Source organism: Pleurodeles waltl, chromosome 2_2 (assembly GCF_031143425.1).
Source record: "Pleurodeles waltl isolate 20211129_DDA chromosome 2_2, aPleWal1.hap1.20221129, whole genome shotgun sequence".
Taxonomy (NCBI): domain Eukaryota; kingdom Metazoa; phylum Chordata; class Amphibia; order Caudata; family Salamandridae; genus Pleurodeles; species Pleurodeles waltl.
The window spans coordinates 895,341,524-895,356,040 of NC_090439.1; the positions used below are offsets into that span (position 1 = coordinate 895,341,524).

General features: G+C 46.5%; 1 protein-coding gene across 1 annotated transcript in view; it reads left to right on the forward strand.

Annotated features, from left to right (window-relative positions):
- DCAF13 (DDB1 and CUL4 associated factor 13) overlaps positions 1-14,517 on the forward strand; it is a 283,160-nt gene that overhangs the window by 244,283 nt on the left and 24,360 nt on the right. The gene's annotated exons all lie outside the window — the stretch shown is intronic.

The window sequence follows — 14,517 nt, forward strand, 5'->3', positions numbered from 1 at the left end:
ACTAACCTCCTAACAGAGGTGCCTCAGCCTGGGACATCCTCCTCTGAACCCCTGTTGCCCTTCAATGAAGCTCTTACTGATGTCCTGCTGGGTACCTGGTCCAAACCCAGCACAGGGGCTCCTGTGAACAGGACTATGGCCCGCTGCCATCGACCTGCTCTTACTGACACACCCCTCCCCGTGAACTTCCCAGGGCATGTTCCCGTCCACAACCACGGATAGAGAATCTAAGAGGCTGGGCTAACTTTTGTAGAAGATATTTTTTTCCCCTTCAACCTGGCATTGCGGTCCCGGAACACCGCATGCCTTTTGGGCTGATATTACCACATGCTGTGGGATACAGTTGTACAAGTGCTGTCTCAAGTCCCGGAGGAGGCCCGGACTGTACTCTCCCAAGCTGTTGCTGATGGGAGAGACGCTGCAAAGTTCACAATCAGATGTGGGATGGACATGACGGACTCACTGGGCAGAGCAGTTGCATCAGCGATGGCCCTTAGGCCTGGTTGTGGACGTCTGGCTTTTTGGGGGATATCCAAGCCAACCTTCTAGACATGCCCTTCGATGGCACCCGTCTCTTCAGAAACACAGCAGCTCGGCACTCAAGGGCTTCAAGGATTCTCGTGCTATGGCCAGGTCCTTGGGCCTCTCAGCTGTGTCCACCCCTGCCCTCCCCCCCCCCCCCCCCCAATAGTATGCTTTTTGCCCCTTTTGTGGCTACTGAAGAGGTGGCCTACTACATCCATTCTTCTCCGTACACCATGCAGCTCATGCTGCCCAGCCTCGGTGTGGCTGGCGACGTGGTATCCACCGTCCTCGTGGTTCAGGGAGTCAGGGGTCTGGCCAGTCCACCTGCCCCCAATACTCCCTGACAGCTGCCTCCAAACTTTCCCCACCTGGGACCAGTCGGAGGCAGGATTCGCCATCACCTGCTCTGCTGGCAGATCTTCACGCAAGACAGGTGTGCGTTGCATATAGTCAGAAAGGGCTACTCCCTCCCTAATGAGACTACCCCTCGATCCATGCCACCCTCCTAGGGTTGGATGACGGAGGATCACTTGGCACTTCTCTGCAAGGAGGTTTACAACTTTCTTGGCCAAGGGAGCCATAGAGAAGGGTCCCTGTGCCAGAAGTAGGTCCTGGTTGTTATTTGTTCTACTGTCTGGTACCCAAAAAGAACAAGGGTCTCTACCCTATCCTAGACCTTTGGTCCCTCAATCTCTTCCTCAAAAAGGTGAAGTTCAGAATGCTCACTCTGACTCAGGTTTTGTCCACCCTCGACCCAGGAGTCTGGGTGGTAGCGTTGGAGTTGCAGGATGCTTAATTCCACATTCCCGTCCTGCCTGCCCAAAGATGTTACTTGCAGTTCCTGGTAGACTACAAGCAAGTTCAGTTCACCATGCCCTTTGGCCTTACCAGTGCCCCTCTGGTGTTCACCAAGGTGATGGCAGTGGTCGCAGCTTAGCTGTGCAGATCAGGGGTATCATCCTTCCCCTATCTTGAATATTGGCTGTTGAAGGTGGGTTTGCCCCAGGCTGTCGTCTCCTGCCTCCAGGCTACAGCGGACCTTTAGAATTCACTGGGATTCACTATAAACCTGCTGAGGTCACAACTGACTCCCCTCAGATGCTTCCTTTCATCTGAATGGTTCTGGACACAGTGGAGTTTCGTGCTTATCCTCCTGAGCGGCGAGGACAGGATATTCAGTCTTTGATACTGATGTTTCGCCCTTCATCCTGGATTCAGTGAGAATGACTCTGAGGCTGGTGGGCTTAATGGCCTCCTGCTGGTGACACATGCCAGATGGCATATGCAGGCTCACAGTGGGACCTGAAGTTCCAGGGGGTGCAGCATCAGGGGTAACTCTCCAACATGATCCAAATCTCTGAGAGAACTGTGCTAGATCTGGAGTGCTGGGTGACGAACTGCAATTGGGTCAGAGGCAGATCTCTCACCCTTCCCCAATCAGATCTGACAGTAATGACAGATGTGTCACTCCTGGGATGGGGTGGCCACCTGGGAGAGGCAGAGATCTGAGGCGTCTGGTCCCCGGCTAAGTCTGAATTCCACATCAACCTGGTTGAGCTCTAGACGATCAGACAAGCATTGAAAGCATTTCTTCCCTCTCTAAAAGGGAAAGTAGTGCAGGTGTTCATGGACACCACCATCGCCATGTGGTACTGCAACTAGCAGGGCATAGCGGGGTTAAGGACCCTTTGTCAAGAGGCTCTGTGTCTCTGGACGTGGCTGTGAGAGCAGGGCATATCCCTGGTGGTTCAACATCTGGTGGGCTCTCTGAATGTCAGAGCAGACAAATTCAGTCGACAATGCTTAGTTGATCATGAATGGCGTCTCCATCTGGAGGAAGGACCAGGTCGCTCTCAGCAGCGGTGAGAGCCTTGGTAAGATCTGATCACCTCCAAAGAAAATGCATAATGTCAGTAGTATTGCACATTGGAGTTTCCAATGCTACACTCGCTTGGCGACGCTTTTCATTCTGAGTGGAGCTCAATCCTCCTGTACACCTTTCCGCCCATACCACTTTGGCCCTGAGTTCTCAAGAAGATTAAGAATGACCGGGTCCAAGTAATCCTTGTGGCTCCAGACTGGGCATGAAGAGTCTGGTATCCTGAGCTAATGAGCATGGCCATCGATCCTTCAATCAGACTGCCAGTTCTGGAGGATCATTTGTCACAGCAGCGGGGGAAGGGGCTTCCACCTGAACCTGTCTAGTCTCTGCCTTTTTGTGTGGAGATTGAGTGGCTGCAGTTGACAGCTTTTGACCTTCCGCCCAAATTCTGTAATGTTATAGTGGCAGACAGCTGTCCCTCCACCAAAATGGTATAAACCGGCCATTGGAAAAAATTTGTGGCATGGTGCACAGGCAAGGCTACTGACCCGCTCTCTGCCCCTCTCTCTCTGAGATTCTATTGTTTATACTTTTGTTGGCCCAGCAGGGCTCTTCTTTGGGCACCCTTAAAGGTGTTTGTCTGCTGTCTCTGCTTTCTTACAGCTGCCTGATCAGCTGTCTTTGTTTAAATCTCATATTGTACATACATTTCGTAAAGGCCTTACTCATACGTTTCCTCTGTCCCTAATCATTATGCCCAATGGGACTTGAATTTGGTTCTGACATTTCTGATGTGGTCCTTCCATGTAGGACAGTCCATCACCTTGCCTACTTTTTACGCTTCCCCACATCCTTCTAAGTAAGAGGAAAGACTCCACTGCGTGGACCCAAAAAGAGCATTGATGTTCTACCTTGATCGTACCAAAGAGTTCTGTGTGTGTGATACACTCTTTGTTGGTTATGTGGGTGTGAAGAAAGGTCAGGCAGTGCAGAAGAGAACCATCTCCAGATGGGTCATACTTTGCATTAAAATGTGCTAAGCTTTAACTAAGAAGCAACACATGAGGGCTTGTGTGCTCATTCTACCAGAGCTAAAGCTGAAACCAGTCGTTAGCAAGTGGAGTTCTAGTCCTGGACATCTGTCAGACGGCAACGTGGGTATCCCTGTACACATTTACCAAACACCACTGCCTGGACAGTCAGGTCCGTAGGGATGGGCACTTGCCTGTCTGGTCCTGCAGGACTTGGTTCGTAGACCCATCTCTGGGGATGGTATTGCTTGGGTCTCTATTCTAAGGTAAGGAATCTGCAACTAGATGTCTCTATCAGATGGACAAGTTACTTACCTTTGGTAATGCCTTATCTGGTAGAGACAATATCTAGTAACAGATTCCTTACCGACCCAGCCATCATCCCCGCTCTGCTAGCTGATTTAGAGGGAAAGGGACTTGCCCCAATTTTGACGCACCTATGGTCAGTGTTTTTCATGGCTCTGCGCTCCTGGCATGGAAAGTCGTGAAAACAAACTGATGTCAGCGAGCCTATATAGGTTTAGGTATAGATACTGAGCCGATTGATGCTACCTAATGGCATGCAGGGGTGCTGCTTAAAAGAAAATTCTGTATCCAGACTGATCTCTGGGAGAAATTCTAAAGTAAGGACTCTGCAACTAGATATTGTCTTTACCAGATAAGGTGTTTCCGTAGGTAAGTAACTTGTCAATCCTTCTTACCAAATTTTGCAACGTTCTTCCACAATGGTCAAACTGTTACCCTGCCCTATGCTACTACTCACCCCTCCATCGCATGGACCCTAAGAGAGCATTGATCTTTTACATAGATCGAACCAAAAAATACCAGGTGGAGGATCAGTTTATTGTGTGGTTCTCTGGAGCAAAAAAAGTCAAGGTAGTGCAGAAGAGAACCATCTCCCGCTGGATCGTACTCTATGGGAGTATTAAAAGCAACTGATGTCCGCGCTTGTGAGTGGTGCCTATATAGACTCTGCGTTTCATTTCTGGAGCGGAATGGTGTCAGTGTGGAGCCCCACAGCACTACCTACCAGTACACAGAAGTACTGTTGAAAAGTTTCTGGACCAGTCTGACGTCTTGGGAATACATATAAAAGGTGAGGAATCTTCAGCTAGATAAAGTCTCTACCTGAAAGAGCGTGACTGAGGATAAGTAACTTATTCATTAATGGGAAAGTCCAATGTACTTGCTTCTTAAAAAAGTTCCCTTCTTTTTTCTGGTTGAAAGTAAGCTTCTGAAAATAGATTGGGCTCTCCTGTTGTTGACCCAACATTCGTGTTTTATAATTTTACTGTTTTTTCAGTTTTTCACCCTGCTTTATTTTGCCCATAGTGAAGGGATTTAAAAATCACACGTCAGTATATCTCTTTTAACTTCAGATGTGTTACTTTTCTTTGGTTTAGTCTGAATTATTTTAATGGAGAAGAATACATTATTAACTAAATCTTTTTGCTATGAGAATGATACTGATAATTTTAGTTGCCATTTATGAAAGGAGCACATTTTATAAAATTTGTCAGTTTTGTTTTGATTACTAGAAATGTGGGCACACACATACACACACCACACCACTACAAAAGGACTCCACACCAATTTAGAAAAATAGCGATTATTTATCTGAATTAAACAAGACAAATTGACAAAAATCCAACATACACAAGGAAAGATATAACTTTTTAAATGTTTAAAAGACTCCTAGTTCCTATGAATCAATAGTTGTATCTTTTTAGCACAAAGCACCAGGGATGCGTCAAAAGCAAAGACGATGCGAGCCGCAGGGGAGGTTAGGCACTGAAAAAGCAAAGCGATGCGTTGGTTCCTTTCTGCGTAGGGGAGGTGAGGCCTTAACTCTTTCCTCGCAGGTGAGGCAATGCGTCAGTTGCTTACTGTGCAGGGTAGGTGATCCGTCAATTCTTTCCTCGCAGGAAAGGCGATGCATTGATTTCCGGACATGCAGCCTCTGTTCCTTACTGCGGTGCTGAGTCGATTAGAAAATTGACGCCCATGGGCGATGCATGATAAATCCAGACACACTGTGTTGATGGAGCTGCTGTGAAACAGGCTCTGCGTCGTTTCTACAGCCATGCCATGAGACAGGCGTTGCATCAATTTTTCCGCCGTGGCACGTTTGTGTATGGAGTTTCTCCTTCAGGTCACCACCTCACTTTCAAGGGTCCAGGGACTGGAGTTGGCACTACTTAGCAAGTCAGGACTCTCAGCAGAAGAGCACTGAGACAGGAGGCAAGCTCAGTTCAAGCCCTTGGAGAAAGCAGGATGTAGGAAGCAAATTCCAGTCTTTTTTCTCCCAGGACAGAAGCAGCAGGCCAGCACAACTAAGCAACAGTCCCTCCTACAGCATCCAGCTCTTCTTCCTGGCAGAATGTCCTCTGTCCAGAAGTGTTCTAACTATGTGGTGTCAGAGGTCCAGTACTTATACCCATACCTGTCTTTGAAGTAGGCAAGCTTCAAAGAGAACGCTTTATAGTGCGCATGACCCTGCTTTTCCTGCCTTGGCCCCAGACACACTCCAGGGGGTTGGAGACTGCTTTGTGTAAGGAAAGGCACAGCCCTATTCCGATGAGTGTCAGCTCCTCCAGCCATTCTAGCTCAGGAAGACCCATCAGAAAATGCAGGGCACACCTCCACTCCATTTGTGTGACTGTATAGAGGAGGGGTCCACAAACTGGGGGCGAGCTCCCTAGGGGGGGCCTCAAGTTATCGGGGAGGGGGGGGCACCAGGCTCACGCCAGAAGAAGCATTATGCAGATGAATGTGCTTTGTTTTAAGCAGAAAACAATTTATTGCATTTTTTAAAAGGTATCATAACTTAACTGCAGGGCTTAAATAAGTCTCGACATGTTTAAACATTGCCACCTTAATAGAATAATTGTGAAAAATTCTGAGGGGGGCCCGATGATTTTTATTTTTTCACTGGGGAGCACGGCATTAAAAAGTTTGAAAACCACAAACAGTCCAACTGTCATCCCAACCCGGACATGTATTCCAGACAGGCAGAGGCACAGAATGATTAAGCATGAAAATGCCCAGTTTCTAAAAGGGGCATTTTCAAACTTACAATTTCAAAACCAACCACACCAAAAGTTGTTTTTTAAAATTGTGAGTTTAGGGACCCCAAACTCCTCATCTCTAGCTGCTCCCATTGGGTAATTACACTTAAAAGATATTTCAAGGCAATCCCCATGTTACTCTAGGGAGATATAGGGGGTCATTCTGACTTTGACGGGCGGCGTAGGCCGCCCGCCAAAGTCCCGCCGGCAGAATACCGCCGCGGTAATTCTGAGTTTCCCGCTGGGCTGGCGGGTGACCGCCAGAAGGCTGCCCGCCAGCCCAGCGGGAAACCCCCTTCCATGAGGATGCCGGCTCCAAATGGAGCCGGCGGAGTGGAAGGGGTGCGACGGGTGCAGTTGCACCCGTCGCGATTTTCAGTGTCTGCTTGGCAGACACTGAAAACCTTGGTGGGGCCCTGTTAGGGGGCCCCTGCAGTGCCCATGCCAGTGGCATGGGCACTGCAGGGGCCCCAAGGGGCCCCGCGACACCCGTTACCACCAGAGCCAGGCTGGCGGTAAGGGAGTCGGAATCCCCATGGCGGCGCTGCCTGCAGCGCCGCCATGGAGGATTCCGTTGGGCAGCGGGAAACCGGCGGGACACCGCCGGTTTCCCGTATCTGACCGCGGCTGTACCGCTGCGGTCAGAATGCCCATGGGAGCACCGCCAGCCTGTTGGCGGTGCTCCCGCGGTCGTTGGCCCTGGCGGTAGACTACCGCCAGGGTCAGAATGACCCCCCATAGTTCTTGCAACAGTGAAAAACGAATTTAACAGTATTCCACGAAATGTAAAACACACTAGTACATGTCCTACCTTTTAAATACACTGCACTCTGCTCATAGGGTGGCCTTACATGTAGTAAAACGGAAGGTTTGGGCCTGGCAATTGAGTGCACTTGATTGATTGATTGTTTCGCTCTATGGGCTGTTAGCTGCTCCTATCAAGATATTTAAGTTCTTAAACCCAGCAAATATATACTGGACATGTAACAAATACTGGGAAAGTTCGGCCTGCTTAATATGGATAAGTGAGGAAGTGCTAGAGTTTTGAGACTATATATTATCGAGGTCTAATGTGGTTCTGTGAATTTAATAAATCATGGTTGATGCAGGAAGTGTTTCTTCCATACAGCATTTGACGGCTTTTCCTCAAGGGCATCAGGGTTGGGCCTTCCTTGTACTCTGCCCTTATTGTTTCCTCTATTTTACTAATAATGAGTAATACCCTTATTGTTTACTCTTTGTATAATAAAAAAAAAAGTTACATCTCATTGCGAGTGAGATTGTAGCAGCCGCAGTGCTTAAACGGAGCCTGTGGTTGCTGTTGGGGCCTACCAGCACTCATTTTTTAGGCTGATGGGAATCACCAGCACTTGTTTCATTATCAGACCCTCCCCGAGAGCAACGTAGGAGAAAACACACAAATGGGAAAGAAAGAAGAAAAGATGGAAAAAACATCAACAAGATAGAAAGCAGGAACCTGCAAGAATGAGATGAAGTGTCAGGGAGCGTCTTGCAGTGGATTGAAGAGGCATGAGGTGGATTCTGGACTGCCCAGCTTTTGATATTCTGCATGGAGACATTTATTAGCACCAAATACTGTCTTTTGATCAGTGCTTTGGCGCCAACACTCCTTATGTTACACATTAAGCACTGAGCAGCAGCACGAGTCACTGAATCTGTCTGTTGGATGGTGCAGGTACAGTCACCTTCACCAGACAAATTTTATTGCTGGCAAACCTTCTTATTTGTCCGCACAGGCTTGGCTAATCTTTGTCCAACCCATTTATGATGTTCTTTAACAATAGCATTGTGTGCTTCATGCTTCAGCCCTAAAGTGCTGGTGCCATCTTTTAGACAAACTGTCACCATACCCACTCCCATCTTGCCGCAGGGATTTATCAGGAGCCTCATTGACTCCATCCTGTACCAAATTGGGGAGGGTGAGGTGAAAAAGCGATAGACTGAAAGCTAGAACCTGCGCTGTTGTCTAGCTTTCAGTTTCCTGCTGAAGTGCTCGAGGTGAAAGGAAACTATAGTCCTCCTCCAAGGGTGTATCCAGCACTGGCTCGCGCATGCCCTTGCTTGGTACTTTGCCCACCTGTGCCAGTATTGTTTAAATTTGGCACAGTTTTGAAGCCAAAAAGCCGTGTTCAAAGCCTCTTTAGTCACCTTCATTCTTGTATCTCCTGACAAGAAAATTGTTTGGGGATAGCCAACGTAATAATGCATCATTATGCTGACACCCAAACATACCTTTGAACCCTCTGGATCAGTGGCTTTAATTTAACAGACCCGAACAAACCCTGATGTGTCACCATCCTTTTGATCTGCTTCTGCGTGACTTCCCTACTACTGACATTGGGTCTTATAAAAGTCTCCCATATTCTTGGAGAGAATGATGCTACGCTGGTTTGGCACACCATCAAAGTACTTGAATATTTAATGAGTCTCCTTTAAGAGGTGATGGCTTTTGAGCAAATTTATGGGAACATTATTCTTTAAACTGCAGTACTTGACCAATTTTTTCAAAATGGTCTCAGTGGGAGAAATCCCCTGAAAACTCTTGGAAGAAGTCAGTAGCACTTGCTGAAGTTTGGGCAAGGAGTACACCCGCCACTATCAAAGATCACCAGCCACCGCTGTCATTCAGAACTGTTGGCAAGGAGACAAGTCCTAAAGTTGTAGAAAGCCCACTACAAGGCATCTTGAAAAGTGTGGCGTCTGCATTTAGCAGTACTCTCACTAAAGGGAATAATAATGTGTGAAAATGGTTGATATGAGAAAGAGTATTTGGAAAATGGTTGCTTATCCTGAAATGTTTTTTTATGTAAATGTACGAATGAAGGAATAGTCATTAAAGTGCAAATTGTGCCTAATGGGTGACAGATCACAAATATTGATTATGTTTTCACATAGCCATGTACTGTAGCTATGCAGTGCTCTTGCATCATGAGGGTGTGATTTAGTTTTGTGTTAATATGTGTATCTGGTGTAGTGATCCTTTTTCCTATCATGCTTTTTTTTTTAGCCTTTTGGATTGCTGCGAGAGTAAAAAGGAAAAGTTGAATGTTTATGACATAGTTTTAGTTTGTGAAGTTCTACAGTGTGATAAATAGGATTGTTTATCTCACATATTCTTATCGGACACATAAAAAGTAACACTGTATGCATGTTGCTGCATGTACATTATTATATGTACTTTGTTATGCTTGTATATTTATGAAAGTGTTGGGTTTTGTCATATCTTCTATGTCACTGTCTGCACTGGAAGTGCAGATAACAATTTTTATGTTTGCCGTTGGCAAGGACCTTTTGATTTTGTTAGAAATCATACGTATATACATATTTTGGATTTGGTGAGGGCCAGCAGCTCCCAGATACTGTTAGTGGGACCTTGCCAGCACTTGCAGTATGCTGCCACTCCACAGGCACACTGCCTGCGGCTTCCATGGTTTGAATTGGACTTTCAGCTTATTACAGAATAGCCTCCCGTGTGTACGCATATGCACGGACATGCACATGCCTGGGTGGCCATTTTTGAATGGGCTTTCAACCCATTACAAATGACTGCCCTTTTGGTGGCATGAACGTGAATGCAAGGGTTGCCATCTTGGAATGTTTGCGTGAAACTTTATTTCAAAAACATTCTAAGACTGTGCTGTGGAGTGTACACAAGTTCAGCTATTGTCAAAACCATTAGGCTGGCAGTCAACAACAGTCCTTTTTGTTTATGGTTGTTCACTGTCCCTTGGAGAAATAACCAGTGGCGGCTTCTGCCAACACAAAGTGTTACCCAGCATGAGAGCAGCACCAGGATTTGTCTGAGCGGCCTGGATAGGTGCTCATTAAGGGACTGAGAGCCTGTGCCCAATCTCCACCCATCTGTGCAACACAGCTATTTGGAGAAATATAAGTGGGTGTGCTGAGTTGGCCGTCCAAACGGACATGCGCACTTACACTGCCCACCACTCCTCCTCCCAGCCCCTGTCGCTGTCAACCGAGGATTGCCTGGCCCCGCCCTAGACTTGGATAGGTTCACCCAGTAAAAAATAAAATGATAGTAAAATTGTTTCATTATCATTGTATTTTTCACCTGCTGGCGCAGAGGCGCAACGCTCCTCTCCCATTACGGAGGAGCCGCTGGTGGAAAGAACTAGGTTTTTATACTGCTGAGCCTGTCCTTAGTTTTAATAAAGTTAAGATTCATTTATAATCTAGGCAAAGAAAAAACATCAGAGTGGGTTTTGTACCTTCCCTCTTTTCAGATAATGGCTCTACATGCTCAGATCCAGCAAAGGCATTCTATCTGGTTTCCGACACACTGCAAGGTCCACTTTTGGTCCTTCTAATTACTGCACTGGAATGAGTTTTCCAACTGCTTTTCTGGCACACATCTGTTTAGTCAGTCCAGTTTGCAATCCACTTGATAGCTGCTCTGCCACTTATACTTTCAGTTAAATCAATCAGTGTCTCTCCCAGTATTCACCCTTCCTCCGCAAAGACCAAAATGGAAAATAGGCTTCTTAAACAAAATCACAACATAGCTGTTCATTGTTACCTTTAAAAAATGCATTGTTGAAAGGAGCCAGTCATAGAAAAACACACGTTCATATTTCAGAAAATAACCCATTTTCAGGTAGAACGTACATTTATATTATCAGTTGCCTTGTGTGTGTGTGTGTGTGTGTGTGTAAACAAGTCAGTTCGACGGGGAAAGGACGTGTTTTTCAGATCTCCCTCTAGTGAAATTATATCAAGCTGCATGGCCTTTTGTGTACACTAGCACCAAGAACATATTGAAGGGACTAACAAGAGTTGCTCACACATTTGTGAAGAAAGCTGTCCAGAGTATAGTTATCTGGCAGTGCAACAACATTTTGTCAGTTGACTCAATGTATATTTTTTTCAAATAATTGCATTACTTGTCTAGTTAGCGAACAATAAGGAGTAGTTGTTAACGTGGAGTGCTGTGATGACTTTATAGGAGGTGATGGTAATGGAGTTTCCTCTTCCAAACAGCAATTTGCCCTGCCTACCCTCTAAACACACGTCATGTGTGTGTGTATAAATATATATATCTTTACTCCCCCAGGAGGAACCCAGGTTCCCCCGACTCATTAGTAGTCTACACTGCTCATAAAAGGGCCTCCTCCCAAGCTATTGGCGACGTCCTGAAGCCTGATAAAGCAAGAATATCAATGCTGTAGGCAAAAGGGTAGCAGTATGACCTGCCATTGACTGGTGCATAGCTAATTCTGTTGGGCACCTCTCTAGATATGATAGGTCCAAGTGGTGGAAGATGCAAGAATTGTTCAAACATCTCCCAGAGAAGTACAGGAAGAGGGGGAGGAAATAGTGCCCAAAGGGCAAAGCTACCTCAACTGCTAACATTTGTTGTGCACTTTCTATGGGGGGGACACAGGCTACATATAGGGGTAACAGCAGAGGGAATGTCAGAGGTGGGTCTGGTAAAGGAACTTCCACTTCCAAACAGTGACTTGTCCTGCCTACCCCCCTAAACACATGTCACTTTGTCGGGAGGAGAATACACAACTTCCTCTCTTGCTCGGAGGACGTTGCATCATTGGGTTCTATCAGCATTGGTTTGCCACAACTACTGACTAGACCCCGCCCAACATCCCATCCCACAGACATGTCCTCAGCAGAGACAATTTCCACTTCCTTGAAGAAAAAGCCTGAGCCCTTCTTTCTGCAGAATGCACAGAGAATTATAATAGAGCGTGTACCTCCACACTAGTGGGGAAAGGGTGTCCGCTTCCTGTGCTTTCTTATCCCCAAGAAGGACACATCCCTAGGCCTATCTTAGATTTCAGATCTCTCAACCAATACATCCTCTAGGAATATTTCCATATGATTAGACACCGGACATCATTCCTGTGATCCGAAAAGTTGATTACATAACGATGATCGATATCAAGAATATCTGCTTTCACATACCCATCCACCCTGCCCATTACCAGTATCTTTGTTTTGTGGTAAGTGGACATCACCACCAGTTCCTTTTGAGGACACTTGGGCTCCATGAATGTTCACAGATTGCCAAGCAGTGGTGGCCACCCACCTGCAAAGAGGGCACTCACATCTTCCACTGCCTTGCTGATTGGCTCATCAAGAGTGGCGGCAAGTAGCAGTGCCTATCCTACACTCAGCAGCTGTTCACCTGCTCCACAGCTTGAAATTCACTATAAATCCCACCAAGTTCCACCTCCAGCCTTTCCTAAGGTCCCTATTGAATGCAGTAATCCCAGCAAACAAAGCGTGCTGACATTCTGGCAGGCTGTTGCCTCTTTTTTTGTCCAGTTGTCATCTCACAGTCAGAGCAGTGATGCACCTTCTTGGGATGATGACATCCTGCTTCTCCCTTGTACCTCACCACAGGCTTCATGTTGTGCTCCCTACAATAGTGCCTTGTGGGGCAGTGGTCACAGAAATAATATCACTGGGAAGATGGTGTTGATAAATGCCAGCACGCACCATATTGGTTGAACTGTAACAATTGCATGTGGCGAAGTCCTTTCACAAACACTAGTTTGCAAGTGACAATCATCATAGTCACCTCTTTCCCAGTTTAGGGATGTGCATCTCAAAACATGACTGCCCTGGGGATGTGGCCACCTCAGCACAGAGGCCACCACATAGGTTACCTAAAACTGCTAGCATTACATCTAGCCCTTAAAGCCTTCTTCCAGGTCATTTGCGGAAACATAGTCCTCTTCAAGATGGACAACTCCACCACAGTATTTTATCTACAGAAACTCAGAAGCACCCATTCTCCCCATCTCTTAGCACTAGCTCATGAGATTTGGCCTTGTGCTATCTGCCACAGCATACATCTCCTAGCGGAACACTTTCCGAGTTTGTATAACAACTTTGCAGACATGTTCAGCAGGGCACAGCAACAAGTCTGCAAGAGGGAACTCGACCTACAAATGTCCTTCCATCATTCGGGTCCCTCACAAATAGACCTGTTTGCCACCTTGAGAGCTCAAACTGCCAAAACCTCATCTCCAGGTACCTATAGTTCATGGGCAATGTATTATGGATGAATTAGTCAGGATTGGGCACGATGAATTACCTCTCATCTTCCTTCCGTATGTTGTGAAGAAGATTAGACGAACATCCACTCAATCCTATTCATAATTCCAGTAGTCAAGGCTTTCTTGGAGGGTCTCAAGAGGATCATGCCCCCCACAATCCCCAACCCAAGAATACCTCCAACTTCTGTGTGGAACCACAGCATTGTCCTCACAAGGCTTATGGTGCCTCCCTTTGAACATTTACACTCCAGTTCTTTTCCTGGAAGGTAGCTTTCCTTTTGCCCATTACTTCCCACGGATACATTAGTGAACTCAAACCACTCCCTTCACAAGAAACCGTCATTCACCTTTATAAAGATGAACTTGTTCTCAGAACCAATCCTCAATATCTCCACAAGGTGTTCTTACCCATCCACCTAAAGCAAACCATAGAGCTCACAGTATTTTTTCCAAAGCCCAACTTTGTAGCAGAAAGAGGTTTACAGCTAAATGTCCAAAGAGCTCTCATGTACTAAATTGACAAGAGCAAGTCCCTTCATAAGTTGGAGCAGCTCTGCATTGCCTTTGTGGAGCATTCCATCTCTAAGGCTAGCCAAGCAAGATGAATAGTCAAGTGCATCCAGACTGATTACCACAAAGCTAAGAGAGCCCAACCTTCTCTGCCCAGGGATCACTCCACCCGTAGGAAAGTGACAGCCATGATGTTCCAAGGCAACATGCCACTAGCTGACATCTGCATAGCGGCCGTTTGGTCCACCCTACATGCTTTTGCCAAATACTATTGTGTGGAAATCCTGGCCCGCCAACAGACTATGGTTAACCAGACAGCCTTAAGCACTGTGTTCCAGACATCGGCATAGGCACAATCAAGCCACCACTTTACAAGGATACTGATTTTTATTCTGTTCAGGGCATGTGTATCTAAAGCCATACATGCTACATTTGAAAAATACATGTTACTAATCCTGTAAACATATATTCCTAGTTTGTAGTGCTGTAGATTCACATGTACC